This window comes from Mytilus galloprovincialis, chromosome 2, assembly GCF_965363235.1.
Source record: "Mytilus galloprovincialis chromosome 2, xbMytGall1.hap1.1, whole genome shotgun sequence".
Taxonomy (NCBI): Eukaryota; Metazoa; Mollusca; class Bivalvia; order Mytilida; family Mytilidae; genus Mytilus; species Mytilus galloprovincialis.
Window position 1 is genome coordinate 54,078,750 of NC_134839.1, and position 15,116 is coordinate 54,093,865.

At 30.9% G+C, this 15,116-nt stretch overlaps 1 long non-coding RNA gene across 1 annotated transcript; it reads left to right on the plus strand.

Moving 5' to 3' along the window:
• Positions 1-1,181: 1,181 nt before the first annotated feature.
• LOC143062295 (uncharacterized) lies at positions 1,182-4,294 on the plus strand. Its single transcript, XR_012974668.1, has 2 exons — positions 1,182-1,774; positions 2,709-4,294. It is a non-coding gene; the product is annotated as an uncharacterized LOC143062295 (long non-coding RNA).
• The last annotated feature ends 10,822 nt before the right edge of the window (positions 4,295-15,116 follow it).

Below are 15,116 nucleotides of genomic sequence, written 5' to 3' on the forward strand. Positions count from 1 at the left end.
GGTGCTCCTTTTTTGTGTAAAATAAGGTCGAAATTTTAGATGTGTTTGTTCAAATTTCGGATTTGTTGACGTATTTCGCCTTTCGAAATAATTACATAACGTTTTTGTTTTAAAAGGTAAACCCAAGCTGTTTTTGTTAAATAATTAGTAATATGTATTCTATATAAGTCTCCTATAAATTTGTGTTTCGTTTTTTTTAGAAAAAAAACGTAATTTTTTGCTGTATATTTATCAAATTCAAAAATTGCATATTTACTTTTTCATAAAAATTGGTACAAACAATCTTCATACGTATTTAAAACAAATGCCATTTAAAAAAAAACGAGGCGTCCATGAACTCGTTTTCAAGTAAGATTAGTTAGAATGATAAGAATCAGTCGAAAAATTCATCTTTTTCCCGATATGTCACAGTTTGACGTCGCGTAAATAACATTTTATGTTAGCAAGTCATAACCTCACCTGTTACGTTATCGTATGCCCTTAATACATTTCTTGAGAATAAAGTTGTGTAATTTCATGCATTATATTGCATTACATTGCATTTCTTTTTTCACATACTAGTACTCTATATTTTTCACAGATTGTTAAAGATTTAGCTAAAGCAGAAGTTTAGAAAGAAGGTTATTATTGTAAAAGCATTTTTTGTTGTTGTCAAAACATCAATGAATACCTTATCCTGATTAAATAATAGAAAATTGACCAGTGTCATACAACACTAATTAGTTTGTTTTACAATAAATCTTTTCACCATTTTGACACTTGGTCATAAATTAAGCACTTTGTTTATTATTTAATTAGCATGACTAGGAAAGAAGTTCCAAGAGAATATTTTTGATCGAATTAATAAAACAAATGTATATGTTGACATCAGTTAAAATAAATATTAAATTCCATTTCTGTAATTTCTTTTTAGAGAAAAACGGAGATGTATACCTTGAAACCCTTGTGAAGTTAAAATGTAAGAGCTGTATTGAATAGACTTTTATTTGATACTTAAATCTTATATGTATACGGAACAGTTATTGCATATGCTAGAATCTTTCGTGACTTAATGTTTTTCAAAATGTTTTATTTTTTTTTTGGCTTAATAATAACATTTACAAGTGTAATGTGTAATTCAATGTATTACTTTGCAAAAGTAATTGTAATTTAACGCATTACTTTGATAAATGCATGTAACTGTAATTGTAATTTAATGCATGGTTTTGTCAAAGTAATTGTAATTAAATGCGTATTCATTTCATTGCAATGTAATTCGCTCCATGCCTGGTGGGCAGTAACAGGTAGATTTTTTCACAAAGTTCACATCTGGAAAATTAAAATATTTTCGTTCATTTTAGTTCTCAAATTATTCTTATGTTATTTTCTAAACGAAGTATACTTAAAATGTAAAAAAGGTGAAATATTGGAGTGTACTTTTATTTGTAATTTTATGGTTTTTATTATAATATAGATATGTGATAATGTAATAAAACGGCTATCTAAGTCTGCTTCCCTGTGCTGCTTAGGTATATAGTATAACAAAAATAACAGAGGAAATTTGAATAAAACGCTTTATCAATTTGAAAAAGGCAGAACATACATTAGCCTCTTATATAAGATGAGTTTTCGAAATTGTTTATATAGTTAATATCAATGAATCTCCAAAAATAGTACATTCGATGATTTTCGGACATATACATAAGCATGTACACAACGGACATGCAATCAATTTGTCATCAATAACCAAGAATTAATTGTTATGGGCATTCATATCATGACTTGTTGTGACAAGGTAAGGAAGTTTTTGTAGATCGTTTTTCATATATCGATTTTAACGTTTATCAAATAAATATGAATCAAATCCAAATATCAATTTTTTTTTAAAGTAGAAAAGAGCAAAACAAAAATAAAACAAAAATTGGTCTATCTTCCGAATAAGATTCATTTCACAGATAAACACACACTAATGGATTTCTCAACTTCAGTTTTTATTCGCTGTTAATACAGTTGCAAACAATTATAATTTTATATATATATATAAAAACTTAATTTACGAGAAATTTTTAATAGATATGTTATAAAATTGTAAAAAATAATTTCAAAATTAAGTTATGATGACATTAACATTGTTCATCAATTTTTTTCGAAATTATCTTTCAAGTGTTGTTGATATGAATTTTACACTTCGGAAATTGTAGTAAAAAGACATAAATTAAAACAATGTCTGTTATTAGTTGCGTCAATACAGAGATATTCAATTGTGCGCACAAATCGATGTTGAATTCGGGTAATTCGGAATGGTAGGCAGTTCCTTGTCATATTGTGCCACACCCGTACATATTATATCATATTGGAGAATATTTGTATTTTAAGATTTAAGATATCGCTATTAGATAAAAATCAGTTTAAAATGTACATATTCAATCGGTATTTACCAATGATATACTGTTTATCCTTAGATGTCGTATACATTTTGTACTTATTTCCTTATGGTTGTTTTGGTAGTGAAAAAGTGGTTAACTGCGTTACAGTTTTCTTCGCCTGGCACCATTGTTTGTCCTATTGGTTTTCTTCTCCTTATCACTTAATGTTTCAGATTTTACACTTTTGACTTTAAAGTGCCACTGATGAAAAGTACATTTGTTGCTTTGAATATATTCTGCTATCTTTTAATTTTAATTTTGATTCATTTATTGTGTTATAATGCGGTGTTTTCTTGGTTTCAGGTCTCAACATGTTTCTAAGTATTGTTCTTCTCTTAAGTTTTTCAATTTCAACACGAGGGATAATAATAAATGGAATGCAATGTCAGTGCACGTGTACTGATCCTGATTATCCAAACCAAAAAATAAGTATCAACGGAAATCTGAACGAGAAAACTAACAATCTAGATTCAATTAAAATCTCGGTGAAAACCACCGATGCATCAACAAGATCACCAATGACAACAAGAGAAGCACAACAGTTGTCAACAAAAATACAAAATAGGAAAGAAAAACTAAATGCTGTTATTACAGAATCAAAATCTAATACGAAAGCAAAACAAACTATTGACGTTGTGAAAAAAACGGCAACCGATAAAAAAAATTCCACAAATGAAATTAAAGCTGCAAGGCTTAACAATGTATGGGATGTATTTGGAAAGAAACCGAAAAAGAAAGAGAAAACGAATGCAGTTGTTGATAAGAACGTATGGAGTATGTTTTCAACGGCCACGAAAAAAAACAATAACAACAACAATGGAAACGCCCCCGGTCATCAGCAGTTTAACAATAGGCAAAGTACCAATTACTTCGACCAGAACAATAATATGGGAATGCAACGAAATCAAATGAACGGAAACAATAATAATAACAAACAGTGGCAGACACAGAACAGAAATAATGGTAATATGAACAATAACAACCAGTGGAGAAATGGAAACACCAATAATAATCAGCAATGGAATCAAAACAACAATAATAATAACAATAACCAACCACAATGGAATCCAAACAACAACAATAATAATAATAACCAACAACAATGGAATCCAAACAACAACAATAATAATAATAACCAACGACAATGGAATCCAAACAACAACAATAATAATAATAACCAACGACAATGGAATCCAAACAACAACAATAATAACCAACAACAATGGAATCAAAATAATAAAAACAATAATCAACCATGGAACCAAAACAACAATAATAACAATCAACCATGGAAAAGAAAGAACAAAAATCAGCAATGGAGCGGAAATAATAATATTAATAATCGACCGTGGAATGGAAACAACAATAATAATAATCAACCATGGAACCGAAACAATAAAAATCGTCGTTCCAGGAACGAGGCAACAACCACAATGAATCCACTAGACACTGCAGAAGCACTCTTTGGTACATCTGAAGTAGATCCTGCGATACTAGAGATACTGGCTAACCCGAGGAAATTCAATCTATAATGTGTTTGTTCAATATATGTTGTAGTATCTTGTTTTCCACAAAAATTTAAGGTGATACCTAACACTACAGGGAGATAACTCTGTAAAGTCAGCTAAACGTTTTAATTGCGTTGTGTTGTAAAAGGAATATTACGCTTCTCAATGATCAAAATTGGTGGTTGTCAAATTGCTATATAACCAGTGTAATTTTCTGACAAAACGGTTGGTTCAAATCTTTTAAAATTTTTATATTTTTGTTAAATTAAACGAGCCAAATTAATTCTAGTGAAAGTGTTGGGTACCACCTTAACAGTGACTGTTTATTTATAATAATTTGACTAATTTATTTGAAATAGATTTATTGATAATTACTTAATGTCTGTTTGTTTTTTTCACACTATGCTGTCAATATGATATATTTTTATACGACTGTCATACAAACAAGAGGTTAAGCTAGCTATGAAACCAAGTTTAATCTAACATTTTATACATACGAAAATTCATGTTCCTGGTCACGAAAATGACAGTTGTTATCCATTTGTAATGTGTATAAGCTTTTGATTTTGTCATTTTGTTATGGACTTTCCGTTTTAATTTTCCTCGGGTTTTTTTCTGTTATTATACTTTCTTATTATATTCTAGACACTAATGTTAATCAAATTTATAGCAGTGAGTTCTTGGGTGTAATTAAGATACTATTTAGGAATAGATAAATGTTATTAAAAAAAGAAGAGAAAAACACAGGCGACATACAAGGTTATGAAGGGAATGAACTCATTAACAAGAAAATATATTTTATTATTCGACTTTAGCATCGACTGTCTTTGTTATAACAGATCACACTGATAAGGGGCGAGTGACATTTTTCAAAAAAGACTCATAGTTGTTATGACCTTAAAATTGACCACCTTACCCACGGCTATATTACATATCAATAGAAAGCCTATTATCTGTATGGTGTATTGTTGTTTGCCCGGTCGTTTCAAAATGTTTGGTGCAATTTCCGTTTACATCAAGATCAAAGATCAAGAATAAAACCATTCTTAAATTTTGCAACGATAAAAAAAAATCAATTTTCTTTTATGGTAAAATAAATCAAAATACCATAGGAACCTTAAAGAACAGAATATCATCATACAAAATCAAAAGTAAATTAAGGGCTTAAATGCGCAATATCTAAACTAATCGCAATTATCTAAAGAAAAAAAGAACCCAATGGAACATCGGTAATTAACTAAATTTAATAATCAACGTACCATCGTACAATAAGGCCCCATGAAACTTAAACGACTGGGCAAATGTACCGTGTTTGGAAAATTAGACACTAAAATACTGATACTGTTGATGAATATAACGTTACTTTAATTATATTTGCAGAACTCAATTTCTCGTAATTCGTATTCAAATTATGTATGAAAAACGAATTATCAGATTTCGTCGATTTCGGAACACTGCACAGAAACAATTGATTTACAAGAAATATTAGTCCACGTCATTAACTCGGTAAATGTTTTCAATTTTTGAGATCCAATTGTCATGTAAGCAGTTATAGCATGAATATCCTCTATCGATTTGTTATGCTTAAGGTGGATTTTTTGTCTTTCTCTGTAAATAGCTATCGACAAACTTTTAAATAATTTTAAACCAAGTGTTGTTCATCTACGTTTTGACACGTTGGTTGTGTTGCTACAATATTGTCATTTGATTGCATATCAGCCCTATGACGGAGTTTTTGTATCTCGACTTTTCTTGAATTGGCTCCATAGTTATGATCAATAGTTCCAGACATAACAGTGGTAGAATGTTCATCAGTTCTATATTTCTTCAAACTCGATTTTACAGTACACCTCTGAAAAGCCATCATGCATTAAAGACTTCTTCCCATTATTTGTTAGCAATAATTCTAATCCTCATTCCACTATAACTAATTATCAAAGATACCAGGCTTTTGATTTGATATGCCAGACGCGCGTTTCGTCTACACCAGACTCATCAGTGACGCTTAGATCAAAATAGTTCACAAAGCCAAAACAAGTACAATGTTGAAGAGCATTATTCGCGTCCAAATGACTCCAAACAATTGATTGGATGTTTGCTCAGTATTTATAATAAATGATACGACTTAAAAGTGAGATGTATTTACTAGCAGAGTAAACATAGTGTTAGTATACCGGGTGTTTTTCCTATTTCATCACTTTACCCAGGATAGGGAGATGGATAAGGGCCCATAAACAAAACCGCGCCATTTTTGTATGTGTTATTTTGTCCTAAGTCAAGAAATTAGGTTTGGGATAAATATTGCAGATTAGTATAAAGAAAGTATTACATAGCTACGTGCAAGATATTAATGACAAAATGAGTATTGTTTCCTGTTCCTGTTTCACTATACAATAATTGTATTTTTTTCTCAAACTGAGTCATTCTTATAATAGCTGTAGGCCTAATGGTTTAGAAATACTACTTGGTTGAAATATTCAACAGTTGTAAAAAAAAACAACTTTTAAAATCTATGGAGACTTACTGATCCCGCCTAAGTAACACAGCTATACCAACGATATCGAGATGCATACAGGAGCGTGTTCGAACTCAATAAAACCAAACACATAATATATATCGAGCATTTATTATAAATTGGTAATATCAAACAATAGAACAAATGGGTTTCATTGTTGAAGGTCCGTACGGTTACCTATATTTGTTAATTGCTACGTCATTTGGTCCCTGAAAGTGAGTTGTCTCATAGCAATCATACCCCATCTTATTTTTAGAAACCTTGATGTACAATATGATATTACGAGTTTAATCCGTGATAACAAATTATAAAATTAGTGATAATAGTTTAAATTTGTGATCACGATTTGTTTGATTCGTGATCTCGAATTCAAATTGTACTTTTGGAAGTTCTTAAATGGTCTTTAGAAGAACAAAACTTATACCGTATAGTAAGCTATGAATGGCGACGGCAAGATAAAATGCTAAAAAGTTAGAATATTCAAACCAGACAACAAAAGTCCTAATTCATACAATATAACGATTTCTAAATATTTTATGTGTGCAAATTGATACATGTTTTGTTGTATCAACTAAATTGTATACAACAGTGCTCCTGTAAATGAATTTAGCATGTACTGACTCAACCCAGGTAGTGTTTTTCCTTCGTCTCCTTGTTGAGTGCGTAACCAAACCATGTCTCCTTGCTGAAGTAAAATCGGAAATACAATAGTACTGGAAACGTGATCAGTAATACCATTGGCGTACACACTTGTGATGAGTTGACCATTTTTAACCAGATCTAAATGAATAGTATTTTGGCGGTCTGTATAAACGATGACTGACAAGAGGTAAACACCTTTGACTGGTGTAGTAAAATGTCCATGGCGAACATCATAACCATTCCCAAGATTCAATAACACTTTATCATATTCGATAATTTGATGAGATACAAGCGTAGTAATTTCTTTTGTCAACTGTACAGCAAATAAAATTAACGGTACCAATTTTCTTGCACCAGATGCGCATTTCGACAATACATGTCTCTTCAGTGATGCTCGTGGCCAAAATATTTGAAACCCAAAGCTTATATAAAAGATGAAGAGCTATAATCCAAACGGTCCAAAAAGTAAAGGCTACTTTTGGTGTAGTTATAGTTGACATCGGAGCTGTAAAAAATGAAAATATCGAGTTCTAGTATATATGATTCTCGATAAAACTATTGTAGATTTGTTTTTCGTCACAATTGGTGATCTACCAATTACACACATTTTAAAAATACCATTGGAAGATTATTGTTTGTTATAAGAGATCAATGTACGATGTCGTCATTAGTCATTCCTACAGTGTGATTAAACAAAATTCTGCCTTAAGTTTTATGTTTACTGGTGCTCATTTTTTAGTAACTAGTTCTATACTATGGATGGAAAAATAATTGTTAGAACGATTGGACAAGTGTACGCTGTAGATTAAAAATGTTGATTTATGATGAAAACAGTCGTGTTTTGACATTTTAAAGCAAACTCGTTTTAAAAAATCATAATTTTCAATCAAAACTTGACAAATTTTCAAACAAGAGCCATGACACACTTTATTTGGTATATTGTTTAAGAAATAATTCATGACAGCCGTTGATTTGTTTTCATTTAATCCTGGGTTGGGCATTTATATTCAATTATTTTGCCCTGAACATTAGCGAGGGGTAAAATACGAATATAAATGCTCAACCCATGGTTAAATGAAAACAAATTTACGGCTGTCATGAATTATTTCGATTCTAATAGGACAAATTCGGTTATTTTGTTAATCGTGAAAGCCCTATGCATACCATACTGCTTTGGTAGTTCCGTTTTACCCAATTTTGATAATATTAGTAATATTATATAATTCAATGATAATTTTTTTTAATCGCGTTTTTCACTTATATATTTTACAATTTAATTTATTCGTTCTGAGGCGAACAAGAAGCTTTAAAACGCCCGATATTTACATTTTATTTTTTGTTTACGGAAACATACTATTGACGTCACCTTGTTTCGTTGCCATGCCAAGACAATAACATCATTTCGCGGAATTTTCGTTTTATGAAGTTTTACCATGAAAAATAAATTGAAATGGACTGATGTGTTTGTTTTGCTGTAGAATAGAGATAAATATGTTGTATATGAATCTTGGCCTTCGTAAACTTGGGATTTTGATGTCCAAAATTGAGAATATCTGGCTGTATAAATAAGTTGGTCGTAACGCAGAACAGCTATTTTTGTGTCTTACTGTGTTTGCGCTAAAGGTAGATATATTGTGATTATACTGGTTGACGATAAAAGGTCGTCATATTATAATTTTAGTTATTTTATCGGACTTTTAATTCAAGAATTATTAGAAAGGATTTATATTTTACCATAAATTTTATTGATTATTATACATCGTCATATTTTCCTTCAGTAGGATTCGAATTTCTTATTCCTTATGCGTAAGTGTTATAGTCATCGTTAAACACCTTAGGTTTACAGTCAGATAGAGAACAACAATATATATGCGCTTTTCGTTCACTATTTTGGTGATTCTTGGCTTCAAAATGATTTTAGTCTAATGTACGCTATCTATCGTGATTCTTTATTAAGTTAAATTCCCAATATTGTCATTCACTATGTAACTGTATGTCCCTTTTCAGTGCTCGTACATTTTTGTGTTATATTGATCATATTGGAAATTTTATCTTTTGGCAGTTCCTATAGTTTAATATTTCCATAAATTCTCTGAATATCAAACATATTTATGATCAAATGCATAAAATATGCAGTCTGCAAATACAATCTGGATTTGATAAATGCTATTATTTGTTTCATTTATGTAAAAGTAATCATACTTGTATTTCCTATTAACAGTCTTTTGTAATTGTAATTTTCCATGGCAATGTCATCTACCATCTGGATTTTATGTTCTTGTGTGTCATGTATCCTATGTGTATAGTTCTGGATATCCTCGTTGTTTTCGGCTATTGATTGGGGTTTTGATCCAGAGTAAGGATTTTGGATTGCATTTATTTTCTCTATTGTGGTTAATCTGGATTTTATTCCACTATTTTCCTTTTTAAGATTTTCCTTTTCTTTCTGTAGCTTTTTATTTTTTATCTGTAGGCTTTCAACTTTTTGCTCCAATCTATCTAAAAATATCATTTATAGATTATGCCTGATGCTCATGATTAAAGCAAGTTAACCTGCAAACATGACCATTTTGATACCGACGCGGACATCTCAGATCATCAGCTATGACTTTGAATATTTTCCAGATGTGAAAAGTTAATTATAGTAAACATATACGTCAAGTTGAACAGTCTTTTATTCAACTTATATTAAACATGGGATGATTGTGATTCTATAATATTATACATGTACTTGTTTATTACTCTTTAGGTTAACTCCTTAATATTTATACCCCCGCTTTGAAAAAAGGGGGGGTATACTGTTTTACCTCTGTCTGTCCTTCCGTCAGTCCGTCAGTCCATCAGTCCGTCAGTCCGCCAGTCTGTCAGTCAGTCCGTCCGTCCCATGCATATTTTCGTCATATTTTTCTCAGGAACTACACTACCAGGATTTCTGATATTTGGTTTCAGACTTGATATAAGTCAGCTATACCGTGTGATGCGTTTTCAGATTCATCACTCGACAACTTCCTGTTTACCGAACACTTGTATTATTTTACACATGATAACCAAGTTGAAAATTTTTGTCACATTTTTCTCAGGAACTACAATACAAGGATTTCTGAAATTTTGTTTCAGGATTTATACAAGTCAGCTATACCGTGTAATGGGTTTTCAGATTCATCACTCGACAACGTCCTGTTTACCGAACACTTGTATTATTTTACACATGATAACCAAGTTGAAAATTTTTGTCACATTTTTCTCAGGAACTACAATACAAGGATATCTGAAATTTAGTTTCAGGGTTTATATAAGTCTGTAATACTGTGTGATGCGTTTTCAGATTCATCACTCGACAACTTCCTGTTTACCGAACACTTGTATGATTTTACATATGATAGCCAAGTTGAAAATTTTCGTCACATTTTTCTCAGGAATTACTATACAAGGATTTCTGAAATTTGGTTTCAGGATTTATACAAGTCAGCTATACCGTGTAATGCGTTTTCAGATTCATCACTAAACAACTTCCTGTTTACCGAACACTTGCATATTTTTACACTATTAAAATTATCCACTTGCGGCGGGGGTATCATCAGTGAGCAGTAGCTCGCAGTTTCACTTGTTTTTTTTTTTAAGTACATGTATTGTAATTTCATATTTCATAAATAAATAAGAATGTTGGTATGTAAGATAAATCGAATAGATAAATATAAAAATAGCCGATGAGATAATAGATTACCAAAGGCCATAGAATAGGGAAAATTTTCATACTACTACTGAGAGTAACATCGACTTTATGCTAGTGAAAAATTAGAGAGGCGAAAAATACCAGTTGGACAATCAAACTCATTAGTAGAAAATACACTAACAACGCCATAGCTAAAAAAACACCAACAGACGATTAATATTACACACAACACAACATAGAAAACAAAAACTGAACAACACGAACTCCATCATGGACATATTTCAGATGAAAAATAAGTATTCACCAGATTGTGTTAAAATCAGACATAAAAGGAGAAAATTATCGCGTGTAAAGTTTCAACTTACCGAGTCTTTTTAAAACAGAATATAAATTATCCTCTTTAAAAAGGTCGGCATTTGCAATAGAATTTTGGAGGAATAGTCCGAAAAATGTCAATGCCAAAAAACAGGCATATTCGTCCTTGTGATTGATAGTTTCACGTACAAGATAATCAGGAAATTTTCATTTAGAAAACCTTATTTAGTATCAAGTCGATCAACATTCTATATCTTACGTTATATTAAATATTGTTGTTTTCAAATCTTATTCCAGATTGGAGACATTGATAGATATACACTTGGTATGCAATCTTAGCTTCCTGTGCATAATGTATTCCCCAGGCTTATGAAGAACAAAAACTATGAAATCTTTAAAAACGGTTTGGTGAATTAATAATAGATGTACAGCTACTTGACATGAACTTGTTCACGCAACATTTCTAAATCTTGAGTGTTAAAGAATCGCGAAATATTTAACTGTAACTTAAGATAACAGTGGTCTGAAATTTAAAAAAAGAATATAAACAACTTCAAATGAGTCGTTCTGGTTCTGTCTTTGCATTATTATTATGGTTCATGTGTAATATTCGTCAATGGTCACGTTAGAACATTATAATCTTAAACAAAATAGTTATTTAAAATTTTCAGACGTTCGAAGGTTTTTTTTTCTGGATGAATCTGCATCAGAAAAGCTAATTTCAATATAAGTTCTAGTATCATATACTATAAAAATGCAAAAAGTTAAATAACAAAAAAATAACGAATTCTAAGGATAACTCAAAATGAAAGTCTTAAATCAAAAACTCAAACACATCTAACGAATGGAAAACAACTGTAATATTTCAGACTTAATACATGCATGCTTATGTAGAAAATGGTAGATAAAACCTAATTTCTTGGCTAGCTAAATCTAACTTTTAGATAACTCCATCCTCTGATTTTTATAAAGCCCGAAGTACAAATAAAAGTAAACAGTCCCATAGCAGGAAAGAAGGTAGAGAAGGTAGACAATCAGTTATGCTGAGAAAATGAGTTCCAGCTTTCATGCATGCTTTATATAGTGCTCAGGTTGTTGTTCTGTTCATTTGCTATGACATTCAGAATAAAAGTACACTAGTATTTATTTTTGCAAAAGGATAGTCTTGCGCACGGCACACCTGGTACAGACCATAAGCTCTACCTGTATATGTCTGTAATCAGTCTTTTCCAATGTTTTTATTTTTTCGTTTTCCACTGCATTTTTGAAATTTTGATTTTGATAACTTATATTAAAAATGAAGATACCTATTTGAAATTCAAAGAATGTTCCCTGTGCATGTTAATAAAAAATAAATTCATAACGTCACACATATGCAAGCATACTACAAATGAATGAAACAAAATTTCCGTACTGATAATTTAATAATGTTAGATGTCGACGGATCACCATGTGCGAGCACGCATGAAGTTAGGACGACCGAAGGACATGGGTAAAACAAAATAGCTGCGACAAAATTCTCAAAGTGCGTGTGTGGGGAGATTAAGAAATAATATTTATCATCTTTTACAAAGGAAATGATACGTGTCAATTAAAATATTCGAGCAGTCAAATAATATATGTTTCCTTGTCCGAACAGCGATAATGGGATACATTCTAGATAGAAAATAACGCAAGCTCAAAAAGGTATTGGTTGTAATTATTTCTCTTTCTCAGCTTCAATACTAACAGCTACTAGTACTTGGTACAAACTTTCAATCCGTCCACTTTTTGTACATCAACGCCTTTACAGATAATACTTCAAGCAGTATTATACTGGGCATTTTACTTGACAAAAGAGACAGGGTATGGTTACGAACTCATCCAGTAGATGAAGGAATGACATTTCCTTGGTATAATCCCTACATGAATGTATCAATTGTCACAAGAAATGTTAACAAAATAAAAAACAAAGGTTTTAAAATATAGTTACTTTGGTCCTGACTTAAATATCTGATCAACACAATAATAATAGTCTTTTATTCAGAAGCAATACAGCTTATAGAATTTACAAATACAAATATAATAGCATCAGTGAATAATTACATACATGTTTTATAATTACAAACAGTTTGTATCAATGGCGGAGAATGACAACAAATAATATAAATAATGAAATATAAGTATAATATTATGAATAACGAATCTTATCAGCTAAATAAAGGTATTTACCTAGATTGTTAAGCTCTTTGATGTTATGAACAGACAATAATTGTATAAGTTTGTAACTAGATGGTTTTTTCCAATAAAATGGTTTTATATATGTTTTCCTTATATCAGAATATTTCTCACATACTAAAATATAATGGTATTCATCTTCAATCATGTTTTTATCACACATATTACATAATCTGTTTTCTCTTTCAATATTACAAAATCTACCAGTTTCAATGTTAAGGCAGTGTGCAGACAATCTATATCTACTAATATATGGCTTAAACACATAGTTTACAGGTTTTTTTAGGTAAAATTGTAGAGTATCTGGATCGTGTATATATCTATAAAAATTACACTTTTATGACTCATTGAAAACAGCATTCATTTCACTGACAAAACTACCTTTCATTCTATTAACAATTTCTAGCAAAATCTTCCGAGTGTCTGTTTAAAAATACATCATCATTTGCATAATTAATAAAAGAAATGTTGTCTTGTAATTGTTTGTCTATAACATCACCTGTTATGTTGTCGGGTTCTTGACCTACACGACAGTTTAGATCACCTATAACGGCCACATTACCAATGTTACTGAACATATAAGAAAGCCATGGTTTTCTGTTACTGAAGTTTTACCAAAATCAATTCCTATCCATATTTGACAATAATTTATTTTTGATTTTCAATGCTCTATTACATAGAAATTGATTTAGCCTTTCAACAATTTTTTCTGAGCACTACTGACGAGTCTTAGTTTAGACGAAATGTGCGTTTGGTGTTTTGAAACAAAAACCAGTTATCTTTTATGAGTTTCTATCCCGAGAAAACGGTAACATTGTGACAACATCAGTTTTTCGTTTTTGGACTCTAGCAAGGAGCTTGCCTACATAACGAAAACGTTACCGGAAGTTGTACGGTCTCCACCAATACGCAAAACCCATACTACATATTTACCTATAGATACAATATGAAATAATTATAAAGAAAAATACAAAAAATACAAAATAGCACTTGGTTTCTTTCGAACATGTACTCTATTCAATGAGTCGACTGGACTAGTGTACTTTTTTTAGGAATGAAGTGATCCTTGAATGACATTTTTGTGTACAGCTTGACGCAATCGGTTACGAACTGTTTGATCATATATTCTGTTGTTATGACGCAACGTCAGATATTGCTACCATTTAGTGTAACAGAAAAATGACGTTAAATAGAAAACGCACACTAGCTTATTCTTCCTGCTTTCCTTTTTTGGTTAATGCAAAGTATAACACACAAGTGTAAATGCCGTGAGAATCCAATCCAATATGATTTTATAATTAACATAGGAAATGCAATTTTACTGCTAGTAATTATGTGTTTTTGGAGGAATAATGCTGCATTATATATTCAACCCGAGTATCATTTTATTCAAGCAGCAACATACAATAGCTTATAGTTATGATACTGAAGTTTTCTTACTTTTTGATCGTCTTATAGATGTGTATTTTTGTAATGTGTGCATCATTTCGTTTTGTTGAAAGCAGGACATTTATATTTAGTGGAGGAAGGAACAAGCGAATGCAGTTTATGCCATCTCTATAGCTAGCATAACGCTTCTGGCGACGTCAAATCATGATAACGGACAAACTTGCAAGAAATTTTCATTAATCCGTATTTTTTATAGATAACCCTGTAATGTTAATGCTATTTGGTGTACCAACTTCAACTTTAAAAGTAGTTTTTATTGGTATGGTTATCAAAGCCGAAAAATTATTTTCACGAAATCAAATCTCTGGACATTTCCGCAAGACACTGCAAATCTATTGTTTTGAATTGAATATGTAGCTCAATTTATTTTTCAATTCGAATTTTGGAAGCTT